Below are 26,365 nucleotides of genomic sequence, written 5' to 3' on the forward strand. Positions count from 1 at the left end.
TGAAAGAGACAGTTCTTGGAGAACACAAGTGCACACACACACACACACACACACACACACGGACATGCAGCAACTGACCACTTCAAACAAAAATGCAAAGATAATGGAGGACATCAGAAACTTCAGAGGTCAAGTGTAAAGAGCTCATGCTTTCCCAACAGAGGCAACATGTGGGAAAAATTATGCATGGATTCCTCAATGGAAATCTGGATGGGGTATGATTTGCCATGTCCATGTACTTATTTTCCTGTGTTAGCCTGCACAATAATCTATTCCAAGGTTTCCCCTCTAATTTCTTTCAAATGTTTTGAGGACCAACTTTCCCTGGCCTAGACGGTAGCCGCCTGTGTAGAAATGGGACCCACACAGCAAAAATTACAGTGTCACTTATTCCTCTAGTAGCTTCCTCCCTTAGACAGATACCTCTGCCCAGACCATTTCAGGACCCAAGTACTACTAAAGACAAGAAATCCTGCTTAATAAAACATCAATATATAAGACTGAGAGGAATATATATATATATGATTTCTAGGCAATTACCGGAGAAGTCTGATGGAGAAGTGTCTTGTTGAAGCAAAAAATAAAGAAATGCCTGTAAGGAATCCCATGTGTAGGGTCCCAATTTCTCACCCTCCTCAACCCCAGTGCTACTGTAACAATGTCAGTAAGCAAGATCTTAGCAAGAAGATATTCCCGGGATGTTGCTGCCTAACACTGTTTCTCTTTGGTTGATGAGAGTGAGATACCAGGAGATATTTATTGTCAAATTACACACATATACATGTCTAGGAAGGCACAGGAGGTTCAATGTATAATTGTTATCATTACAATGATCATTGCTAATAACCCATGAGATGTTCACAGCATGCTACAACTTCTAAGGCACAGTCATAGATAATCCTATTCAGGCTTGCCCCTAACATTTGTGATGTACGGACCCTGCTTATCTGGAACCAACGGTGCTATTTACCCCATATTCTACCCATAGTAACCTTGTGAGGGACATATTACAGGCATTATTACCATCCTTATTTCAGAGATAACAATTCATGAAGTTAAAGTGATTTTTCTCAGAGTCACAAAACCTAGCAAACCAGAGTGCAAATCCACTGTTCTTTATACACCAGCTATCTTCTATTCATCAGAGAGTAAATGTTTCCTCAGCTCCTCAGGAATCTTTCAGTCATATAAAAGATGCTCTAATTATCTCTGGTTACCTTTGAGCAAGCATTTTCTATGAATAAGGTAGTTACGGGATAATACCAAGAAAAGAAGGAAGAACCAGAGGCAACAAGCACAATTTCTGCCCTCACAGTGATTACCCATATAGGAGGAGAAAGATAACACTCACATATGCAGTTAACTATTGACACAGGGCAGGAGTTGAGGACATTATTAGCCTTGGTATAGTCAAACTGCTTTCTATTGAAGAAAAAGCTTGAAGGGCTATTGAAAGTCCTAGCTAGGTGGAGAGAGACGGCGGGGGGGGGGGGGGCGGCAAGAAGGGAAGACAGTATGATGCAGAAGGTCAGAGATCATTAAGATGTGCTTAAGAATCAATGAAAAGAGCACGGAATAATTTGGCTTGTGAACTACCCTGGCCTCACACACATCTGCTTTTTCCTCTCTGCCCCGTGCTTAGGTGGAATGGGAAAAAAGTGGATGAGAAGGAAGATAGAAAAGTTATTATAAATCACCTCTGCTCCTAATCAGAAATCACTACCTTTGCATCCTGCCTTGATAATCTATTTGTTGTGGTCTTATTCTTCACGTCCCCAGAACTGCTGGGTAGACATAAAGTAATTTCTCCTTGGCATTACTCATAAGAGGCAGTATCTTGGAAATAATAATATAAGTGGAGAGAAGGAACACAATTTTCTTTAATAAACTCTCATGGAATCTTTTCAGTGTCCAACACCAGGAGCAGGTTTTTCAGTGAAAAACATTTCCCTTGTGTCTGGTTCTTTAAGTCACAAAACCCCCCTTTGTGCCTTAAGAATAAAGGTCAGATTGGTGGGATATTGCAGCTAGCTTCAGAATTGAGCTTTTGTTCAAGACACATGGAAATTTTGTAAATATCCAAGGGATTAGTTGGAACTTCAAGGACACTTGCCATCTAATTCCAACCTCTTACTGTTTAAATGGGGATACTGAAAATAAGAGATGAGTAACTATTTGCTGAAGGGCACATAATTGGTTTCTGCTTTCCAGTCTGGGGTTCTTGTTAATAAACACCTAAGCACATTTGCTTTAGTTAGCCTGCTGTGAGCAATTTATATCTACTATTGCCGCTCTGATCATTTGTGAGGTTGTTACACATACATCAGCTTTAGCAATCAGGCAGGATTGGAGATGCTGGACAGTAGGCCACCTAGAGCCTGGCTGACTGAAATGAAGTGAACTTGATTTTCGTGCTAGTTCCTCCCAGATCTGTATTTGTTGGTCTCAGCTTTGTAACTCATCCAGTGGCTGACAATATCTAAGGTTTTCTTCCAAATAGTCCATTTTCTAATGTCTGTAAAATATTTTTCTTCTCAGCCCTGGAAGTCCATCAGGTCATTGACAGAAAGCTTTGACATCTAGAAAAAGGCGACTCTGCCACAAGACAGGTACTGACTCCAAAAGAGTCCTGACATACATAGAGCCTCTTAAACCTAGAGTTGAAGAGAATGTGTACCTATCTTCAGTCACAGATACTAAAATACATTTATTAGTTTATTCAATTAAGTTATTTATAGCTACTCTCTTCCAGGCCCATTTTTTTCTGCCTAATCTCACTGCAAATATCTTATATTCATGCATTCATATAATAAACATTTATGGAGCACTCATAGGTTATCAGGAAAGATATGTGGACCCAGCCTTTGATGAGATTACTGTCTGAGATAAATAGCATACATGTACACAAACAGTCCCAACACAGTGTATCAAGTTCTATGATGGGCGCTGTGGGTACACAGAAGATGAAGGAATTATTATGTTTTGGGCCATCATAGAAGGCCTTATGTATAGGACCAAGATCACCTAATATGAAGCTTAAAAGTAGGGTGATGCAAAGAAAGGCATTCTAAAGAATATTACATATGCTAAAGCATAGAGGCATGAGCAGTCTGGCCTATTTGGGTGATTGTTTGTGATACAGCAGTGCTAGAAGGAAGTGCATGAGGGCTGGGATTGAGGATAGCTAGGAAGTGGTGGGAGATGAGGCTGGAGCCAGATCCTGTAGAGCTGTGGGCATAATACTCAGCAAGATCAATTTTCTAAGTCTTGAACTAAAAACTGGCAAAGTCAGATTGGTCTTTCAAGAAAATAATTCTGGGGACTGTGATTAAGGTACTATGTTCTTGTTAGCACCATTTATCTTGCAAGATAACTCAGTGGGCATGGCTTGGAAATTGCCATTTAACTTATTGAATTATGGACTGGAGGATGACACCTACAGAGTTGGCAGATCAGTGACGTGGTTATTACTGCAGTCTAGTTAAGAAAGGATAGTGATGTGAACTAAGAGATTAGCAGTGGAAATGGAAACATAATTAAAAATATTTAGAGGGAAAAAATAAGTCAGAATTTATGTTGACAGAATGAACTTTTCTCAACTTCGGTTTCTTCATCTGTAACAAAGAATAGAGATAATAACTCCTGCCCCTATGTACCCCATCCATCCATTCAACATTTATTCACTCAACAACTTGATGGATTTATAGGGTGCTGGAAGGCACAAATCAGAAAAAGGAAGCCAAAAGGTTTAGCTACTCCATAGGATTATCACTATCATTATTATCTTTATTACATAAAGAAAATAATTTCAGATAGAAAACTGAGACAGAATCAAAGCCTTTAGGTGACATGGTTGCCTCTGACTTCAGGTCAACAAAATAAACAAACCGTGTAAAACTTTCCCCCTTTTGCCTCCTTTTCTAAACTTTCTCCCTCTTCATGGATTCATTTGTGGAGCTCTGCTAAAGCTAGTTGTATTTTTGCTAATAGGTTTTAACGGGCCTTTTGCAAAAAGGTCAGAGACCGCTCAAAGATGTGACATTAAGATCATAGGGCCTCAGTCACAATCCAGGGTTTGGCCTGCTTCAATTCCTGCTTACTCTGCTCCAGCTCTTTCAACATGCCAGGTTCTCTTACATCATGGCCTTTGTACTTGCTATGCTTTCTGTCTAGAATGTTCTTCTTTTAAATATCTGGATTACTAATTCCTGCACTTCTTTCAAGTCTTTGCTTAATTAGCATCTTCTAAGTGAGGCTTGTTCTGACCATCACAGGGTAGGTAGTAAACCTTGCCATGTTCTTTCTTTTCCCATAATACTTAACATTCAGCATACCATATAATTTATTTTTTTTTCTATTTATCATCTATTTTCTTTCTTTCTTTACTATAAGATTATGGATCCTTAAGCTTATTTTCTCTTTGACATGTGCCTAGTGTAGTACATAGCACATTGTAGGTATTCAATGAATATTTATTGAATGAATGAATTGCTGAATGATTTTTCTGTCCTAAAGGCATATGTTTCTATGAAGATCTTGCAGAGAGGAGGTGTAGGTTGGGCAAGACAGAATCCAGGTATTCCTGGTCTTCTAGGCAAAATAGTTTCTTAATATGACTCATTAACACATAATATCTCGGCCGGGCGCGGTGGCTCACGCCTGTAATCCTGGCACTCTGGGAGGCCGAGGCGGGTGGATTGTTTGAGGTCAGGAGTTCGAGACCAGCCTGAGCAAGAGCGAGACCTCGTCTCTACTAAAAAAATAGAAAGAAATTATATGGACAACTAAAAATATATATAGAAAAAATTAGCCGGGCATGGTGGTGCATGCCTGTAATCCCAGCTACTCGGGAGGCTGAGGCAGGAGGATCGCTTGAGCCCAGGAGTTTGAGGCTGCTATGAGCTAGGCTGATGCCATGGCACTCTAGCCTGGGCAAGAGAGTAAGACTCTGTCTCGGAAAAAAAAAAATAAATAAATAATATCTCAATTTATTCCCTTCAGTGGGCCCATAGTTCCTTTACTAGAATTTCAGAGCTAGATGAGCCTTTATTTATTTTATCCCCTTATATCTTTTATATATGAGAAGCATTTATTTTATCCCCTTATATCTTTTATATATGAGAAAACAGAAGGAAGGAAGGAAACTTATCCCAAGTCACCCAGCATGTCTGGGGCAAAGCTGAGTAAAAGTTTCCTGACTCACTGGTGTATTCAACAAATATTTACTGATCACCTACTACATGCCAGCTATTGTTTTAAACAATGTAAGTACAGTAGTCCACTCTTTTCCCTAAGGGATACATTTTAAAACCCCCGGTGGATGCCTGAAACTGCAGATATTATCAAACCTTAGATATACTATGATTTTCCTATACATACATACCTATGACAAAGTTTAATTTATAAATTAGGCACAGTATTCTTTCACTTTGTGGCCATTATGAAGTAAAATAAGGGTTTCTTGAACACAAGCACTTTGATACCGAGGCAGTTGATCTGATAACCAAGATGGCTACTAAGTGACTAATGAATATGCTGAACAAAGGGAGGATTCACATCCTGGCAGGACAAAGCAAGATGGCCAAGATTTCATCACATTACTCAGAACGACAGAAATTTAAAATTTATGAATTGTTCATTTCTGGAATTTTCTATTTAGTATTTTCAGACCTCAGTTGACTGCAGGTAACTGAAACCACAGAAAGTGAAACCACAGATAGGGGTACTACTGTACATCAGTAAAAATACCAAGATTGTTGCCCACTTGGAGCTTACATTTGAGTAGGGGAAGATAAAAAATAAACAAGATAAATCAGTAAATTATATAGTATATTAAAAGGTGATATGCCCCAGGAAGAAAAATAAGAAGATATGGGTACAGAGTATTGGGAAGGGATTGTAATTTTCAATAGGGTGTTCAAGGAGTACTTCACTGCAGAGGTGATATTTGAGCAACAACCTGAAGGAGATGAGCAAATGAGCCTTGTGGAAACCTGGGGAAAGAACATTCAAATTAGAAGGAGTAGCAAATGCAAGGGACCCATGGTAGAAGTGTGTCCAGTGTGTTGAAGGAATGGCAATTAGGCTACTGTAACTGTAGTAAAGAAATCAAGCGGAAGACTGATAGAAGATGAGTTCAAAGAGGAAACTACAAAGCATGGACTAGATAGTGTAAGGCTTCCTAGAATATTTTAGGTTTCATTCTGAGTAAAAAGTGGAGGCATTGCAAGATTTTAAACAGGATAACTAGATCTGGCTAATATTTTAGGATTATTCTGGTAGCAGTACAGAGAATAAATTGAAGGAGGGCAAGGACAAAAGCAGGGAGATGAAATTTAATACCCCTTCATAATTCAAAACTCAAAAATCTAGAAATAGGAGGCAACTTTCTCAAATAGTCAAGAGCATTTACAAAAAATCCACATCTAGCATCATATTAATAGTGAAATACTAAGTTATTTCCCCCCTAAGATCAAGCAAGGATGTCTGTTCTCTCTTATTCAATTTTTTATTCAAGGTTTTAGCCAGTCAAAAATGAAAAGTATTAAGGAGTGACTGCTAATGGGTATGGAGTTTCTTTTTTGAGGTGCTAAAATGTTCTGAAATTATATAGTAGTAATGGTTGCACAACTCTGAATATATTAAAAATCATTTAATTGTACATTGTAATAAGGTGAATTGTATGACATGTGAATCATATTTCAATAAAGCTGTCTAAATAATTAGGCAAGCAAAAGAATATTAGACAAAGATTAGAAAGCAAAAATCAAAACTGTCTATATTTGAAGATGACATGTTGAGACATTCAGTGTTCATAGATCTTGAAGACCTAAAATATCATTAAGATGTCAATTCTCACCAAATCGCTCTATAGATTCAACACACTCCCTTTCAAAATCAAAGAAGTTTTTCTTTTGGTAAAGAAAGCAAGCTGATTTTAAAATTTATAGGGGAATACAAAGAATCTAGAATAGCCAAAGCATCTTTCAAATAAAAATCATGAGTACTTTCACTTCCCAATTTTAAGATAAACAATGTAAAGCTACAGTAATCAACATAGTGCAGTTTTGGCCTAAAGATAGATATATAGACCAACGAAAAGAATAAAAAGTCCAGAAATGAACTTTGATATTTATAGTCAATTTATTTTTTACCAAGGTGCCAAGGCAGTCAATGGAGAGAAAATAGCTTTTTCAATACATGGTGCTAGGAGAATTCGATATCCACATGCAAAAAAATTAACTTAGACCCTTGCCTCATACCATAAGTAAAAATCAACTAGCAATGTTTCATAGACCTAAATTTAATAGCTCAAAATTCTAAAGGAGAACATAGGAGAACATTTTTGTTACCCTGAATTAGGCAAAGATTTCTTAGATATTACACCAAAAACATAATCCATAAAAGAAAAAATATGACAAATTGGACTTTATCAAAACTCAAAACTTTTGCTTGTCAAAAGACACCATTAAGAAAATGAAAAGACAAGTCACAAAGTGGATGAATATATTTGTGAAATATATCTGACAAAGAACTTATATGAAGAATACATAAATAATAAAACTCAATAAGAAGAAAAACAATTTAATTTAAAAATGAGCAAAATATTTAAATATACATTTTATCAAAGAAGATATTCTGTTGACTAATAAGCACATGGAAAGATGTTCAACATTTTTGGTCATTAGGGAAATGCAACTTAAAACCATACTAATATGGCTAAAATGAAAATACTGACAATTTCAAATGTTGATGAGGATTTCGAGAAAACAGGACCTCACAAATTGCTGGTGAAAAGCACGCTTTGGAAAATACTTTGGCAGTTTCTTAAAAAGTTACTCATAAACTTACCATAAGACCCTGTGGTTTCACTAATTCTCTACTACCAAAGAGAAATGAAAACATATGTCCACAGAAGGACCCGTTCATAGCAGCATTGTTCACAATAACCAAAGAATGGAAACAATCCAAATGTCCATTAAATGGTGTATGGATGAACAAAATGTGCTATATTCATACAACAGAATGTTAGTCATCAATAAAAAGAAATACACAACAACACAGATATCTCAAATGTGAAAGTGGCCAGACATAAAATGTCACATATTGTATAATTCCATTCACATGACATGTCCAAGAAAGGCAAATCTACAGAGACACAAGGTACATTAGTGGTTGCCTGGGGTTGAGGAGAGAATGGAGAGTGACTACAAAGTTTTAGAGGGACTTTTGGAGGTGATAGAAATGTTCTAAACCTGAATTTTGGTTATGGTTGCACAACTCTGTAAATTTACTAAAAATCATTGAATCCTATACTAAAATGAATTTTGTCATTTGTAAATTATACTTCAAAAAGCCCTTATTTTAAACAAATCAAGAGAGGCAATATAGCATAGAGCTTAAGAGCATGGATTCCAAATTCTAGTCAGAGCAATTAGGCAACAGAAAGAAAGAAAAGGCAAAGAATTTATGACTAAGACCCCAAAGGCACTTACGACAACAACAAAAATAAATAAATGGAACTTGATTAAATAAAAAGCTTTTGCACAGAGAAGGAAATAATCAACAGAGCAAAAAGATAACCTACAGAATGGGAGAAAATGTTAGCAAACTATATACCCGATAAATGGCTAATATCCAGAGTCTACAAAGAACTCAAACAAATCAGCAAGAAAAAAATAACAACCCCATTAAAAAGTGGGCAAGAGACAAGAACAGAAGCTTTTCAAAAGAAGATGGACAAATGGACAACAAACATATGTAAAAATGCTCAATGTTTCTAATCATCAGGGAAATGCAAATTAAAACAAAAATGAGATATCACTCTACCCCTGTCAGAATGGCTATTAAGAAGTCCAAAAACAATAGATGCTGGTGTGGATGCAGAGAGAAAGGAACACTTAAACACTGTTGGTGGGACTGCAAATTAGTACAACCTCTATGAAAAAGTATGGACATTTTTCAAACAACTAAAAGTAGACCTACCGTTCAACCCAGCAATCACACTACTGGTTATCTGCCCAAAAGAAAAGAAGTCATTTTATCAAAAAGACACTTGCACTCAAATGTTTATTGCAGGACTATTCACAATTACAAAGATGTGGAATCAACCTAAGTGACCATCAGTTCACGAGTGGATTAACAAAATGTGATGTGTGTGTATGTGTAGATATAGATATAGACATAGATATACCATGGACTACTACTCAGCCATAAAAAGAAATGAATTAATGTCTTTTGCTGCAATTTGGATGGAACTGGAGACCATTATCCTAAGTGAAGTATCTCAAGAATGGAAAAACAAATACAACATGTACTATCTAATAATTTAGAACTAACTGATGCACTCAGAGAGAAGTAAAAGTCACTGGAAATCCAGAAGGGAGGAGGGGAAGGGGAGGGTAAAAACCTACCTAACAGGTACAATGAACACTATTCAGGTGATGGGCCCACTTATGGCCCTGACTTAAGCATTGTACAAGGTGTCATATAACAAAAACATTTGTACTTCGTTAATATTTTGAAATAAAAAGCTTTTAAAAAGATATAAAAGGCATTCTACTAGGAAAGGAAGACATTAAATTATGTCTGTTTGCAGATGACATGATCATAATATAGAAGACCCTAAAGACTTCACCAAAAAAACCATTAGAACAATAAACAAGTTCAGTAAAGTTGCAGGATACAAAATCAACATACAAAGTCCAGTACTGTTTCTATACACTATCTGAAAGAGAAATGAAGAAAACAATCCCATCCTTGATAGCTACCAAAAATACTTAAGAATAAATTTAACTGCAGAGATAAAAGATCTGTACACTGAGAACTACAAAACATTAATCAAATAAATTGAGGAAGACACAAGTAAATGGAAACATATTTCATGTTCATGTATTGGAAGAATTAATATTGTTAAAATGTCCATACTACCCAAAGTTATCTAAAGCTTCAATGCAACCCTTATCAAAATCCCAATAACATTTTTCACGGAAGCAGAAAAAACAATCCTAAAATTTGTATGGAAACACAAAAGATCCCAAATAGTCACAGCAACCTTGAATAAAAAGAATATATCTTTGGAGAAAAGGGAACTCTTGTACACAGCCATTGTGAAAAACATTAAGGAATTTCCTCAAAAAAATGAAAACAGAACTATGAAGTGATTGAGCAATCCCACTGCTGGGTATATATCCAAATGAAATGGAATTAGTATTTTGAAGAGATATCTGCACTTACATGTTCATTGCAGCACTACTCACAATATCCAAGATATTGAATCAACTTAAGTGTTCATCAAAAGATGAATGGATAACAAATGTGTTGTATATACACAATGGAATACTATTCAGCCTTTAAAAAGGAAATCCTATCATTTGCAACAACATGGATGAACCTCGAGAACATTATGTTAAGTGAAATAAGCCAGGTGCAGAAATACAAATACTGCATGATCTCACTTATATGTGGAATCTAAAAAAGGTGATCTTATAGGAGCAGAGAGTAGAATGGTGCTTACCAGAGGGATTGGGAGGATTGTGGAGATGTTGGTCAAAGGATATAAAATTTCAGTTAAATATGAGGAATAAGTTTAAGAGATCTATTGTAAAACCTGGTGACTATAGTTAATAATACAATGTACTGTATACCTGAAAATTGCTAAGAGAGTAGAATTTAAGTGTTTTCACCACAAAAAAAGAGATGTGAGATAATGCATATGATAATTAGAGTGATTTATCCATTCTACAATGTATCATATAGCAAAACATATAGCAAAACATTCTGATGTATATCATAAATATATATGTAATTTTTATTTGTCAATTTAGAAAAATAGAGCATGGATTCCAAAGCCAGACTTCCAAATTTAAAACTCAGTTCCACTATGAATCCAGCTTATAGTAGGTGTGTGCAAGTTACTTCAGTTCTCTGTGCCTTATTAGCTAACACGCCGCAGATGCTAATGAAAGCCTTAATACTGGATGACATTATGAAGGGAGCGATAGTATATAGGGAAGATAAGAAGTCTAAGGACGGAAGCACAGAGAAAATGTACACTGCATGTGTAATACAGACCAAAATTTCTACCATTTGTATTAGAAAATTGCCCTTAACAATTGCAAAAGAATTCCATTAGCATATAGAATGATATTCCTTATGAATGAACACAAGAATCCAACATATTTTAACTAAATATCATACTTTTAAGATGTAAGTATAAAGCAAGAATTCTTTACTACACTATTATATTATCTCTTAAGAGATCCTTTTTGTGTACCTTCTTGTTGGCAGCAATATAAAACTGAGATCTTATCCAAGCCTTAAAACCCAATGTCCGTTTTGACTCCAAATTGTTTAGGCTATATAGGTAACATTTGAAAGGCAAAAAGCTGAGGTAAAATTAGTAAAAGTTCTAAGCAATTAACTCCTATTCTTGAAAGACTTCCCCATTCATATCAAATGAATGTGATAGCATCGATAAGGGGGGAAAGAGAAGGAGGAGGACAAGGAAAAAGGTAAAGATGAATAGTAGTATAATGGGAATCATTAGCAATATTAGCTGTTGTTATTATGTTGGAGAAACAAGATTTGAAACAATGTCAATGTTGTGAAGCCTGTCCTCTTATTCTTTCTTTATATATTTAAAATAAATTTTTATTTTGTAAAAAAAAGAAGTGTAAAGACAGATTCAGCATTACATGAGTGATAACATTTCATCTATTTGCTACAGCATGTGCTACCTATGGGTAATACTACTTTTACCTCAGGCAGAGGGTACATGTATCATTAGATTCTCAAAGTGGGAAGGGAGAATGAGGTAAGGGGTAAACAACAGACGGCATATGGGAGTTTGAAACGTTTTCTCCAGCAATTATGCTGTGCCATCTCACTGGCATCTCACTGGGTTAAAAATCCCTGCTATTGTCTTAAAGCCACTGAGCAAATAATTTCGTTTCTACTCCTTTGTAATTGAGACAAATTACTGACTTGGTTATTTGGTGCTATTACCTTATCCTCATCGGAAATATCTAAATACATTTTAAAAACAAGCACACATATCAGAGATTATTCTTACTATGCTATTTGCTGATTATTTTTCTATTTTATTATACAATTGATACAAAAGCCAGTATTTACTTTGCCCTTACGATATAGTGCTTTGCATTTTTAGGATTGTTTTGGGGGTACGTATGTCTTGTCTCCTGAACTAAATTGAATACCACATGTAAGTCATTTGCTTTTAGATGGAAATCCATCCAATGCACTAAGCTAATGGGAAAATTTTCCAACTCAGAAACTATTGCATCCATGCCCTTAGTGCCTGCTATGGACTGAATGTTTACGTCCCCCTGAAATCCACATATTGAAACATAACCCCTGATATGATAGTATTAAGCAGTGGGGTCTTAGGGAGGTGATTAGGTCATAAGGGCAGAGCCCTTATGAATGGGATTAGTGCCTTTATAAAAGAGGTCCAAGGGAGCTTGTCAGCCTCTTAGGCCACATGAGGACACAGCAAGAAGGTGCCATCTTTGAAGCAGAGAGCTAGCCCTAACCAGACACTGAATCTGCTGGTGCCTTCCTGTGCACTTCCTGACCTTCAGAACAGTGAGAAATAAATTCTGTTGTTTATAAATTACTCAGTCTAAGGTGTTTTGTTATAGCAGTTCAAATAGATTGAGACAGTGCCAAATGCCTTTGGTTCAGGGAAAGTGATCCTTCTGGAAAATGAGGTTCTGGTCCTCATATCTTGATAATACCTCTAACCTTATTAAACCACTTTCCCATTTCTTTGCCTTTTAATACTGCAACCTCTAGCACACATTCCTTACCCAATATTAAATGTACAAAAACCTATGAATAATTTGATATATTTCTGTGGGGCAGTTAAGATCTAGGTGATCCATTTTCATTCATATTAATTTTACTGATTTTTTTTAAGTGGGGGCATAGAATAGGAGAAAACCCTAGAGGAAAAAACAATCCACACTAACTAGAATCCTTAATGTTAAAGACCTAAAGTTTATTGAATGTATGTACTGGTTGTTCAGTGAGGTTATCAACCTGCTAAGGGTAATATAGGAGGAAACAGCTTAAACTTTATAGGAGTCAAAGGTTCTTGGAGTTCAGTATGAGCCCCACTGCAGGCAATCTGTCAACTAGGCCTTTTGGAAGTAGAACAATCTGCTCTTCACTCTGAGGAATGTTCTTTCTAAAGTCCAAAGTACAGATGACACTACTTCAGGAGAGGCTGAGGTGCCAGGCAGGCTATTTCTATAATCATGGAGTAAAGGGCAGGATCTGGGATTTATGGTGAAAAAGAAAGGACACTAAATCATTAATAGCCATTATCAGGACAGGATGAGTCACTTGAAATACACCACCACCAAACACCCAAACCAAGCAGCACATTATTCACAAGAATCCCAGTTGTCTGCAGGCTTCCCATTAAATCCTCAAGCTGTAGACAAGAGGCTCAGTACACAGGAAGGCAGGCCACCACTTTACTGCTGCATTTAGCCTTCAGAGGGAGCATATCTAAGTTTTAACAATTACCTCAGAGGTGTAGCTCCAGCTTTATTTTCTGACACTCACACTTTCCCCCACTCTCTAGCCATCTGTAAAAGTTGTGATTTCACAAAACAAAGCTCTCATGTGTCTGGGTCTTTGTGTGCACTGTTTTTCTTTCTGCCTGGAATGCCCTTTCCTTTTTATATGTTCAACACATTTTCTTTAAGTCTTTGCTCAAACATTACCTCTGCCATGACACTTTGTCTGTGCCCTATAGGCATAGTGGTTTCCTCCAGCTCACAGAAATCCCAGAGCACTTTGGACAAATACTTTAGTCCATACCACATAAGATTATCAGTGTCTGTTTATGTGTCTGTCTTCTGTTCCTCATTGCGATCCCATCCCTAGTGTGGTGGTTGGCACATAGCAGATGGTTGATAAATGTCTCTTGATTTAATAATTATTTCTGTGAGATAGGAAGAGCAGGAATTTTCAGCTCCATTTCCCAGGAGAAGAAACTAAGGCCCAGAGAAGAGAAATGCCTTGTCCATGGTTACACTGCTGATCTGTGCCAGAGTTGGACCTCACACCCAGAACGCCTAATTCCTATTCTAATGTTTATTCCATTATAACATATAGTCTCTACTATGTCCAGGGGTAGCATCTAACATATCTGGGTTCTTTGGAATAAGAGGGACCCTTCTGTTGATCTGTAAATCTCCTTTGTGCTAGAATGAGCTTTTGAACAGACTCAATCTCCCTGGAGATCAGCTTATTGCTTGCAGAATAAAAGCAGTCCTTGTTATTTCAAGGCCCTAATTTCCACTTGGAACTGGCAAAAATGAAACAAATGTGAGGCAACCTCTCAGGAATACTTTCTTCCTCCCTACCTTCAGCTGAAATTCCAGTTCCCTTGTGAAACCCTCCCACATCTGGGCCCATGCCCCCAAGTCCAAGTGAATCCTATAATTTTTAGCTCACAGCACTTTGTTGTTGGCTTTTTGTTAAACTTCCATTATAACTTACAGTACAGTGAATGATGTAGCCTAACTTTTTTCCTAAGGTGTGAGCTCTTGGAGGGCAGGGGTTGATGTCACTGCACAGAGTGCACAGAGTAACTTGGGATTGACTGAGGACTTACACTATTACTTACTTCTCACCTCACTGTAATCTTTCTCAGAGTCCCAAATGAGCCACTCCATCTCTTCTATGCTCTTACTTCTGTTCATTAGAGTGAGGCTCACTAAGTGTGGCTCTGTGAGCCAGTTGCAAGCTTAATGAATAAGGAACTACAGGTGGAATCCCCTAGAGCAAAAGCCATTACAAAAAAGGACTGTGTGAAGCAAGCTCTCAATGCATGGTTGATCTGATTACATTAAGTCCTATACGACTAACAATGTGGCCCAAATGCTTTCCCTGGTTCCTAGACATTTTAGAGGCACACTCCATAATGAAAACTCAAGTGCAAGCTATTTGCATCTAAACTAGGAAGAGAGAAGATTTACTGATAAAGTTTGGGGGAGGAGGTTCCTGACATCATGCAGAAATTATCCTTCAAATAATTTGTCCATGGAGTATCCCAAGTATATAAGCAAAACTAACTCAATCATACAATCAAATAATAAAGGAAGGCATCATGGTCTGAATATGATACTAACCCTCTCTTAATTAGTTCAAAACATAAGTTTCCTTTTGATGATTCAACATGGATAAACTAGTGCCTGTTTCCTTTTATTGAGCTAAATGTAGTACACTATTACTGTGACACATAACCCATAACAGACACTTTGTACACTGTATTCAATTTTACAAAATCCCATTGTGTCAAAGTTCTCCTGAGTTCCAGACCTGAATTTCCAACTGCAGCTTGTCATGTCCACCTCAGACTCATTATTTAAAATTGATAGCCCAAACATTCCCTTATTAGAGGAATTGATGTGATGTAGAGAGGACAAAAAGGTTTTCATTAACATAAGAGTGACTTGGGTCCCTATACCAGCTCTGTCACTTATTAGTGGTGTGACTTTGGTCTATTGAAACTTCAGTTTACTAACTGCAAAAGTGGGGATATTAATAACAAAAACAAAAACCTCCACACAGCGGAAATGTGTCAGGGCACATGCCAAGCAATTCACATGCCTTATAGCATTTGCTCCCTACAATGGCCTTATGAGGCAGGTATTGTTATGATTCATCTCATTTTACAGACGAAGGACCAGGAGCGGTCTTACTGCAGAACCCACCTTCTTATTCACACTAAACTGTGCTTCTGTAGTATATATACATGATCCTTGCTATGGGGATTAAGTGAGATAAATATATGAGGAACATCTAATACAGTGCCTAGAATATAGCAAATCCTCAAGAAGTGTAAATTTTCTAACCATCCCCTCCCGTTTCCATAATATCTTTATATCTTTTTCTTCTTCTATAGTGAGGTTGGTTTTTCTTTTTCTTTTCTTTTCTTTTTTATTTTATTTTATTTTATTTTTTTTTGCTAATAGTACCAAAATCCACTCCCAGTATCCACGGACGATATGTCAGGGACATAGGGACATTCCCAATGTATTGTTTTCTTCACTACCCCACATCCAGTAGGACTCCAAGTTCTATTGAAAACCTTTCTCATACCATACTTGCTCTTTCTTCTCTACTCTCACTTTCCACAGACTTTACTTGGGCCCTTGTCATTCTTCCCCAGACTATGAAATGGTCCACTAACTGGTATCCCTGCCTCCAACTTATCCTCCAGAGTGCAAACAAAGATTTTAATTGAAAAACAAAACAAAACTGGAATTGGCAGAGATTTGTCCACTGTTCACCAATTCCACTTTCTCTTTTTCTTGGCCATGCAGCAATATTTCTGTTCTCAGCTCCCTTGCAATTAAGCATGTCCAGGTGACCTCATTGTAGTCAAAGGAATGTCAGTAGAAATGTGTATGCCACTCAAGGCCTGGCCTATAAAAACACCTCCTACAAACAATCCACCATGCTCTTTCCTCTTTTATGCACTGATACAGACAAGTACAGTGGGCTTGGAAACCATGTGTTTTACCACTTGGAAATGAGCCAGTTGTCAATGAGGAAAACCTGCCTTGTTTGAACTTTAAGAATCAAGAAATACACTTCTATCATATTTGAACTATTATGCATTTTTGGGTTCAGCAACTTGTGTTAGCACAAATGATCTCATCATGTCACTTTTTTCAAAAACAATATGTTAATCAAAGGATACATGTATATAGTTAGATAAGAGGAATAAATTTAAGAGACCTATTGTACAGCATGCTGACTATAGTTAATGCTGATATATTGTATTTTTAAAACTACTAGGAGAATGGATGTTAAGTATTCTCACCACAAAAATCATAACTATCTGAGATAATGCATTTGTTAATTAGCTAGATTTCACCATTCCACAGTGTATGTATACTTCAAAACATCATGATGTACACAATAAATACATATAATTTTATGTCAATTTAAAAAGTAAATAAATTTTTTAAAAATAATGCTTCCCTGTAAATACAGAACAAACATATTCTGTATCACTTCCAGAGCACTATCTGCATGATTCTATTATGCAGAAATTCTTCAAAATAGATATGCTATTGGGCTATATTTCTCACCACCCTTCCTTATCACTGCCATTTTCCAAAAGCTAATTACTCTTTCATATTCAATGGGAATGTTAACAATTGGATCATCACTTTTCTTACAACCTTAGTACTTCTATTATGCTAGGAGACTTCTTTGCTTTGAGGAACCGTCTATATAACATCGTGAACCCCAGTGACTTCCAATCAGGGACCAAGTACCATCAATTCTACCTCTTGAGCATATTGCATATCCATATCCTTCTTCGAAACTTTATTTAGTGGAAAAAGCAGTAGGCTGAAGTCAGACAGACCTGTATTGACCTAATAATGACATCATCTGGGGCAAATCATTTTTATTTTTTAACATTGACTTTCTGGATCAGTTTGATAGGGACATTATTACATACTTATATTGAATAGTTGTGAAGATTAGAGACATTTTACATAAAGTACCTGACACATAGTAGGTGTTCAATACATAGTATATTACATATACATATTATAATTGTAGTTATTTATATTATTATTCAAGTATTATAGCAGCTTCCTAGCTAAATATCTCAACATCATCCTTGCCTTCCTCCAATCTGCCTTCTACACTATTCCCAGAATAATCTATCTAAAATGCAAATATGTTTGAGTTCTTCCTCCACAATAAACTCTTCAATGGATCCCCATATTTTTATGCCAACATAGCCTATAAGCATCTCTCCCTACCCTAGTACTCTGGTCCAGTCACACTGAACTTCTTTTAGTTTCTTCAGTATATCATCACTACCTCCCTCCCCCACTCCCTAGGCCTTCATACGTGCTATACTCTCTCTCTCTGGAATATTTTCTCCTTATCTTTTAATCTAATTTATTTCTACACATCTTTTAGGTCTTGGTTCGAAGGTGATTTCCTCTGACATTTATTGTTGCTATTCCCCACAGACTCATTTCATTGTCCCTGCTAGATCCTCCCATAGTACTTTCTATTTCCCCTATCATATCTCACAAGAAACATGAATTTTCTGATGCATGACATCAATTCATGAATACATGTCTTTGTGCATGCTAGTTCCTCTGTCTGGAATACTCTCCTCTACTTCAGCCTGTTTTTCATCTGTTTAAGAGTTATCTACACTTCCTTCAAGATTCAAGAGACAAACTATGCATCGCCTCCTATTGCAGCTTTTTTGATGCTCCGTTTCGGATGTTTCTTATCCTGTGATTCCACCACATTTTTAACCTCTGTTTAGTTCAGGAATTTTATATTGTTGTGCAGCTATCTGTGCATATGTCTTTAACTACTAGGCTGTAAAGCCATTAAGAGTATGAACTGTGTCTTATTTATCTCTGTAGCTCAGCGAATATCCCAGAAACTTAAACATAATAAGCACTTGCAAAAGTGCTGAATGAGTGCTTCAAGCAATGGAACAGAAACTAGTTAAATTCAATAAATACTTGTCCCTCCTGTTCAGATGTCAGTGGGACTTTTTTTTTACTGTTATATGTTATGCAACATTTATATACAATAAGAATAAAGACCAATACAATCAATATGTTTACCCAGATCCTCATAAACAAATAAGATGTTATTAATAGAGATGAAGTTCCCTATAGATCCATTCCTGAATAAGAAAAAATACTTCATAAATGTGTGTATCATTTTGGGCTGGGCTTTGTTAATCATCTATGTCTTATCTATTTTAGTATGTGCGCTGCTGAAGTAAGCACCAGGTAATGGGCTTTGGTCTGCATTTTTATGGTTGTTCTGAGGTCCCAAGATGAGGCCAGGCAAAGCTTCTTTCTAAACTGCCCTAGTTATATACTCATGCAATACTTGGTCAGATTTTTCTAGGAAGTTGTCCTTCTGTAGTTTTCCCATGGAACTCACACAGGATTTCTGAGGGTCAAAATTATAGGGATGCTGTAGAATAACACTTCCTGTAAAATCCTAAGTGTTCTGCAGACCTTATCTACTTTGCAATTTTCATATGCCTGCAAGACAGACATCAGCTATATTATCATCAGACTGGAGAAAGCACACCGTTTGTGACTTGTGAAAGTTCACTAGGTGAATCAATTGTAGGGCCATAAAGAGAGCCAGGCTTTTATCCTTCAATTTTGAGCTTAGGTCTCCCTCCAGACTCACTTTCCCGGATCCAAGGTGAACTATCTACTACGTAGGAGATCAATGGCTTCATCATGCTTCCGTACTTCTGTACTCCCTCTGTTCTGTATCTCAGAATAAGCACAAGGTCATCCAACATAGACTCCCATCTCATCAAACTTGACTTTCTTGTCCAATTCAGACTAGAATGAAAAACCAAGGGTCATTATTTCCCCATTCATCCAACTTTATTTTTAGGTAACTAATCCTTTGCTCTGCTTCATCCTCTGCCCTCCTCAATCTGTATCTTCTCTTCTTCATATTTCAACATTCCTGTCCTCCACATCTCTTCTGTACCCCGCCTTGAAAACTCAAAAACCTATCTTCTATCCTCTCTTTCTTTCATTGTTCAGTTTCTCCTCTATCCTGCTCTCCTTATCCGTTCTCTATTCTTTCCCCTACTATTTGTAATGTCTACTGGGTTCAATACCTTTTCTGACTACCATTTTCTCCTCCCTCTAGCTTGATTTATTCATTCATTCATTTATTTCAGAATATTATCGGGATACACAAATTTAGGTTACATATATTTTGCATTTAGGTTACATATTTTGTCTTTGCACTACCTGAGTCATAGCTACAAGCATGCCCATCCCCCAGACAGTGTGCACCACACACATTAGGTGTGACTATACCCATCCCCTCCTCCCCCCTCCCACCTGCCCAACACCTGATGAATGTTACTTCCATATGTGCATAAGTGTTGGTCAGTTAGTACCAATTTGATGGTGATTACATGTGGTGCTTGTTTTTCCATTCTTGTGATACTTCACTTAGTAGAATGGGCTCCAGCTCTATCCAAGGTAAAACAAGAGGTGCTACATCACCATTGTTTTTTGTGGCTGAGTAGAACTCCACAGTATACATATACCACATTTTATTAATCCACTTGTATATTGATAGGCATTTGGGTTGTTTCCACATCTCTGCAATTGTGAATTGTGCCACTATAAACATTCAAGTGCAGGTGTCTTTTCTACAGAATGTCTTTTATTCCTTTGGGTAGATGCCCAATAGTGGGATTGGTTGATCAAATGGTAGTTCTACTTTTAGTTCTTCGAGGTATCTCCATATTACTTTCCATAGAGGTCGTACTAGTTTGCAGTCCCTCTATCTTCTCTTGCATTTGCTTACTGTCTTTTACCCGTCCACATCTCCTCCTCTTCATTCTGTCCCTCCATTCATGTTATTCCATATGTCCTCTCTTCTGTCTACATCTACTCCACTCCACGCTTTCCACAATTGTGTGAACTCTTATCTCCTCTTCAAACTCTTCTGCACATTATTATAAACATGACTCTCTTCCATCTGTTCTTCCTCTAATGCTTTCTTGTCTCCAAATTCTCCTTTATACATTATATCCATTCATACCTGTCTTGTGTCCTATACTTCTCACCTCCTTTTCAACATTTATATCTAACTTCATAACCTTTCATGTAATGTGAGAAGAGTTGTCCCTCTTCCTTTACAAGTAAAACTCTATAGTTTTGATACTATCTCTTTTATGGTTTTCTCTGGGAACTTGTCAGCGAAACATTATTTCTACTGTATCTTCAATCATTGTCTTTCTACTGACTCGTTTGCTATCTCACAAATATGTGCCAGTCTCTCCATTAAAAACAAATACAAGTAATTTTTTTACCCCTGAATGTAGCTATTATACATCCCTTCCTTTCATTTTCAAAAAAGCTTCTGGAAAGTATTTTCTATGTTCATTGACTCTACTACCTTAACTGTAACTCCTAAAATCTCTTCATTGCACTAGCCACTCCATTGAAATAGTGTATGTGAAGAACACTAATGTTTTCCATGTTTCCAAGCCTAGTACATACTTTTAAGTCTCTATATTTCTTGATATCTCTGAAATAGCTAATGATGCTGTAAAAATGTGTAAATAATAGTAAACAGCATGATCCTGCAGCTAAACTACCAGAATATGAATGCTGACTCAACTATCTACAAGCTATGTGAATTTAAAAATTTTCTTACCCACTTTGTTTCTCAGTTTTCTCATCTGTAAAGTGGAGATAATAGTACCTATTTCATAGAGTTGTTATGGAGGTTTTAAAAGTTAGAGTGACTATAACAGTGCTTGGTACATTGCATGTAATATACTGATGCTACTATTGATGTTATTATTGATCACTTATATATAGAAAACCCTAAAGACTCCAATAAAAGACTCCTGGAATTGATAAGTAAATTCAGCAAAGTCTCAGTTTGTAAAATCAAGGTATACAAATCAGTAGCATTTCTCTATACTAATAGCTGTCAAGCAGAAAGTCACTCTCATCTTTTTGAAACTCTTTAGTCCTTTGATTTATTAATCAAGAGGGGTTAGATTAATATGCAATAAAAACAATCTGAAAATTTCAATGTCTTAAAGCAACAAAGTTTTATTTCTCACTCTTGCTATCTATCTCTGGTTGGGGGTAGGGGTGCTTGTTTCTATGTCAGCCTCAATAAAAAACAGAATGATGGACCACCTGGCATAATGCTAGTCACTGTGGCCAGGAGAAGGCTATATGATAAATTATGCACTGGCTCTTAAAAGGCTTTCTGTCCTCCCTCAGACTGCTGCATCCTTTTTTACATTCACATTTGGTTAGCCAAAGCAAGTCATTTGTCCATGCCTAACTTCAAGGCTCAAGGGAAGTATAATGCTACCCTGTACCCAGGTGGAGGTAAACTGAAAACATTGGAAAGTGGCAGCATTGACTACCACATTTAGATTCAAGATACTGCACACTAGTGGTTCTATTTACATCTCCCTTACTTTTCCTTCCTGGTCTCCTTCACAAGTTTTTCTTTCTCCCCTGCTGCCTTGATGGTAGTAGTGCTATATGATTGGATCCTTGGGATAATTTTCTTCTCACTCTACACCCTTTCCTGAAGTTATCACATTCATTCTCATGGTTTCAATTTGTCCTGATATACTATCAATACCAAACTTTATATCTCCAGCTTGTATCTCTCTCCTGATCTTAAGACTTGAATATTCAACTGCTATTAGACTGTTCTCTGTGGATCATCTAAATCATCTCAATCTTATCCTGTACAAAATTAACTTCACAGACTTATCTTAATTTGTCCTAACTTTCATATGGTATATTCCAGTTTGTAGTACCATAACGCACCAATGTTATTTGGGGTACCTACAACTTTGACAACCCCTCCTCTCTGTCATTCTAAAGTTCTTTGTATTTACTGCTTATTTCTTCAGTGTATCTCACCTTCTCCATCTTAATCCACTGCTCCAAATTAGAACTTTATCACTTCTCATCCAGACTATTTCAGCTGTTTCCTAGCCATTTTCCCTAATTCCAGTCTTGTTACCTTCAAACACATTCTTTACACAGTATCTGCAGAGGCATGTATAAAATAGAAAACTGACCTCCTCATTCTCTTGCTTAAAATATGTCATTCCTAATGTAATTCACCACATAAAAAGAACTAAAAACAAAGACCACATGATCCTCTCAATTGGTGCAGAAAAGCATTTTACAAAATCCAGCACTCTTTTATGATAAGAACACTTAAAAAAACAGGCATAGAAAATACTTAACTAAAAAAGGTAAAAGCCACACATGACAAACTCACAGCCAACATAATACTGAACAGGGAAAAATTGAAAACATTCCCACTTAGAACTGGAACCATACAAGGTTGCCCACTATCACAGCTGATTTTTTTTTTTTTTGAGACAGAGTCTGGCTTTGTTGCCCAGGCTAGAGTGAGTGCCATGGCGTCAGCCTTGCTCACAGCAACCTCAAACTCCTGGGCTTAAGCGATCCTACTGCCTCGGCCTCCCGAGTAGCTGGGACTACAGGCATGTGCCACCATGCCCGGCTAATTTTTTTTTCTATATATATTTTAGTTGGCCAGATAATTTCTTTCTATTTTTAGTAGAGACGGGGTCTCACTCTTGCTGGTCTCGAACTCCTGACCTCGAGTGATCCACCCGCCTCGGCCTCCCAGAGTGCTAGGATTACAGGCGTGAGCCACCGCGCCCGGCCACAGCTGATTTTTGATAAAGCAAACAAGAACATACACTGGGGAAAAGAATTCCTGTTCAATAAATGGTGCTGGGAAAATTGGATAGCCACAGGTAGAAGACTGAAACAGGATCCGCACCTCTCACCTCTCATAAAAATCAAATTACAATGGATAACAGACTTAAACCTAAGGCATGAAACTATAAGAATTCTAGAAGAGAATGTTGGAAAAACTCTCACAGGCATTGGCCTTGGCAAACAATTTATGAAGAAGACCCCAAAAGCAATCACAACAACAAAAATAAATGAATGGGACCTGATCAAATTAAAAAGCTTTTGAATAGCCAAAGAAACTATCACTAGAGCAAACAGACAACCTACAGAATTGGAGAAAATATTTGCATGCTATACATCCAATAAAGGGGTAATATCTAGACTCTATATAGAAATCAGGAATATCAGTAAGAAAAAAATCAAATAATCCCATTAAAAAGTGGGCAAAGGACATGAACAGAAACTTTTCTTTTTTTTAATTTTATATCAAAAAATAAGTGGGGCGCTGTAACACTCGGGGGCTGGGCCCACCTCCTGCCCTCACTATCCCAGACAGAGATAGAGGGGAAAGAATGGGGAAACCTGAGCCACCTTCCCCGCTGTGCCTTCTCAGCTGTCCTGGAGCTGGTCACAGCACACTTCCAGCAGTGGAAATGCTATAAGAAGATAAAATAATGACAAAACAAGCATATGAAAAAATGCTCAACATCTCTAATCATCAGGGAAATGCAAATCAAAACCACAATGAGATATCACTTAACTCCAGAGAGAATGGCTTTTATCAAAAAGCCCCAAAACAATAAATGTTGGCGTGGATGTGGGGAGATAGGAACACTCATACACTGCTGATGGGACTGCAAACTAGTACAACCTCTGTGGAAAGCAATATGTAGATACCTCAAACAGATACAAGTATATCTACCATTTGATCCAGCAATCCCATTATCTACCCAAAGGAAAAAAAAGACATTCTATAAAAAAGACATCTGCACTTGAATGTTTATAGCAGCACGATTCACAATTGCAAAGATGTGAAAACAACCGAAGTGCCCATCAATACATGAGTGGATTAATAAAATGTGGTGTATGTATACCATGGAGTACCACTCAGCCATAAAAAGCAATGGTGAACTAGCACCTCTTGTATTATCCTGGATGGAGCTGTAGCCCATTCTACTAAGTAAAGTATTGCAAGAATGGAAAAACAAGCACCACATGTACTCACCATCAAATTGGTGCTAACTGATCAACACTTATGTGCACATATGGAAGACATTCATCAGGTGTTGGGCTGGTGGGGGAGGGAGAATGAGTAAATGCACAACTAATGGATGTAGTGCGCACTGTCTGGGACGGGCACACTTTTAGCTCCAAGTCAGGCCATGCAAATGTAATATATGTAAGCTAAACGTTTGTACCCCTGTAAGGTTTTTGAAATAAAAAAAAAGAAAATAAGCTAAAGAAGGAGTGAATAGAAGAAAGAAATACTTTGCTGAAAGCCATGCTTTTGTAAATTGCTTGATCATATGAATTAATTTATTAGTCTAATGCAGGAATTGACAAACTTTATTTGTAGAGGGCCAGATAGTATCAGTATTTTAGACTTTGTAGCCATACTATCACTCTCACAACTACTCGACTCTACCAAACATGAAAATAGCCATAGGCAATATGTAACTGAATGGTTGTGACTGGGTTCTAGTAAAACTTTATTTCAAAAAAAATCTTACTCCATTCCTCACAACTGCTCACCTGGTTTTCTCTGTCTAGAATGCCCTTCCTCTCTTCCTTCTATCCCCTAACTACAAGTTTCATGACAACATTCTACTCATCTAATAATATAAAAATTAACGCTAATACCAACAATCAGGAGCTTAGCTGTTGCCTCATCCAGGGACTGTTCTCTCAACCTGATCCAAAAGCATAAGTTAGATCATCTTCCTTTGTCCTCCCATAATTATCCATATGTTTAGTGTTTCAGTTAATATTATTTGTGATTATCTAATTAGTCTTTCTCCCCTATTATATTATGATTGTCCTAGGACAGAGACAATGTTTCATTAATGTTTGCATACCCAGAATTTAGTTTAGGGCCATGTATATATTAGGAAGTCAAAACACGTTTGGTGAATGAATAAAAACTTGTCTTTCTTCCATCCACAATTTCCCTCCCTCTTGTTCATCTCCTCTAGTGTATCTTCCCCTAAAACTCCTCAGCACCCTAGGCAATATGGCATAAAATAAATGTTACTGTAATTTTGAATTTATATATATAAAACACTGTTTCAGAGAATACTCATTATGATCTCATTTGATTCACATAACTCTGCATTATAGGGGTATTTTGTTGCTGCAGTTAAACCTAGTGTATTACGTTTTCTTTCTTCCCATCTACTACATCCTCTTCACCAAGTTCTCCTGTATCTTTAGGATATACTAATACCTAGCCTCTTTATTTTACTCTATCTTCTCCTTTATATTCTCAACTTTTTCTTTTTTCCTCTCTTCTCATATTCTTTCTCTTTTCTCCACCCTTATCTCCCTGACATACATACACACACACACACATACATATATATATAATTTGATTTATATAGATAAATTCTGGAGAGGAGGTATATATATATATGTAATATATACACATATATATATGATCTATTTTCTCCCCTCTCCTCCCTCTTCTTCTCATTTCTACCTACTTTGTTTTCTTCTCTATTCTATGTTCATTTCTCCTCTAGTCTCTCATCTCCTTCTCTCTTATCTAAATTTTCTCTTTTTTAAGTATTTATTTGTTATCCTTTCTTTCTTAGCCCTCTTCCTGTCTTTCAAATTCTTGTAGGGAAAAAAACCCAATAAATAGCAAATTTGAAACAATGAGCAACTAGTATACAGACAAACACACTTCATCTATTCACCACATATTTATCAGGCATGCATTATCTGAGTTACATTGTGAAAAATAACAAATACACAAATTTCAAATAGCCATAGAACCTGTACTGAAGGATTGCACCTATTCTTTCAATAAAGGTTTGCTCAGTTACACAAAATCA

At 36.9% G+C, this 26,365-nt stretch overlaps 1 protein-coding gene across 2 annotated transcripts in view; it reads right to left on the reverse strand.

Moving 5' to 3' along the window:
• GABRA3 (gamma-aminobutyric acid type A receptor subunit alpha3) overlaps positions 1–26,365 on the reverse strand; it is a 227,723-nt gene that overhangs the window by 58,618 nt on the left and 142,740 nt on the right. The window lies entirely within an intron of this gene.

This window comes from Lemur catta, chromosome X, assembly GCF_020740605.2.
Source record: "Lemur catta isolate mLemCat1 chromosome X, mLemCat1.pri, whole genome shotgun sequence".
NCBI lineage: Eukaryota > Metazoa > Chordata > Mammalia > Primates > Lemuridae > Lemur > Lemur catta.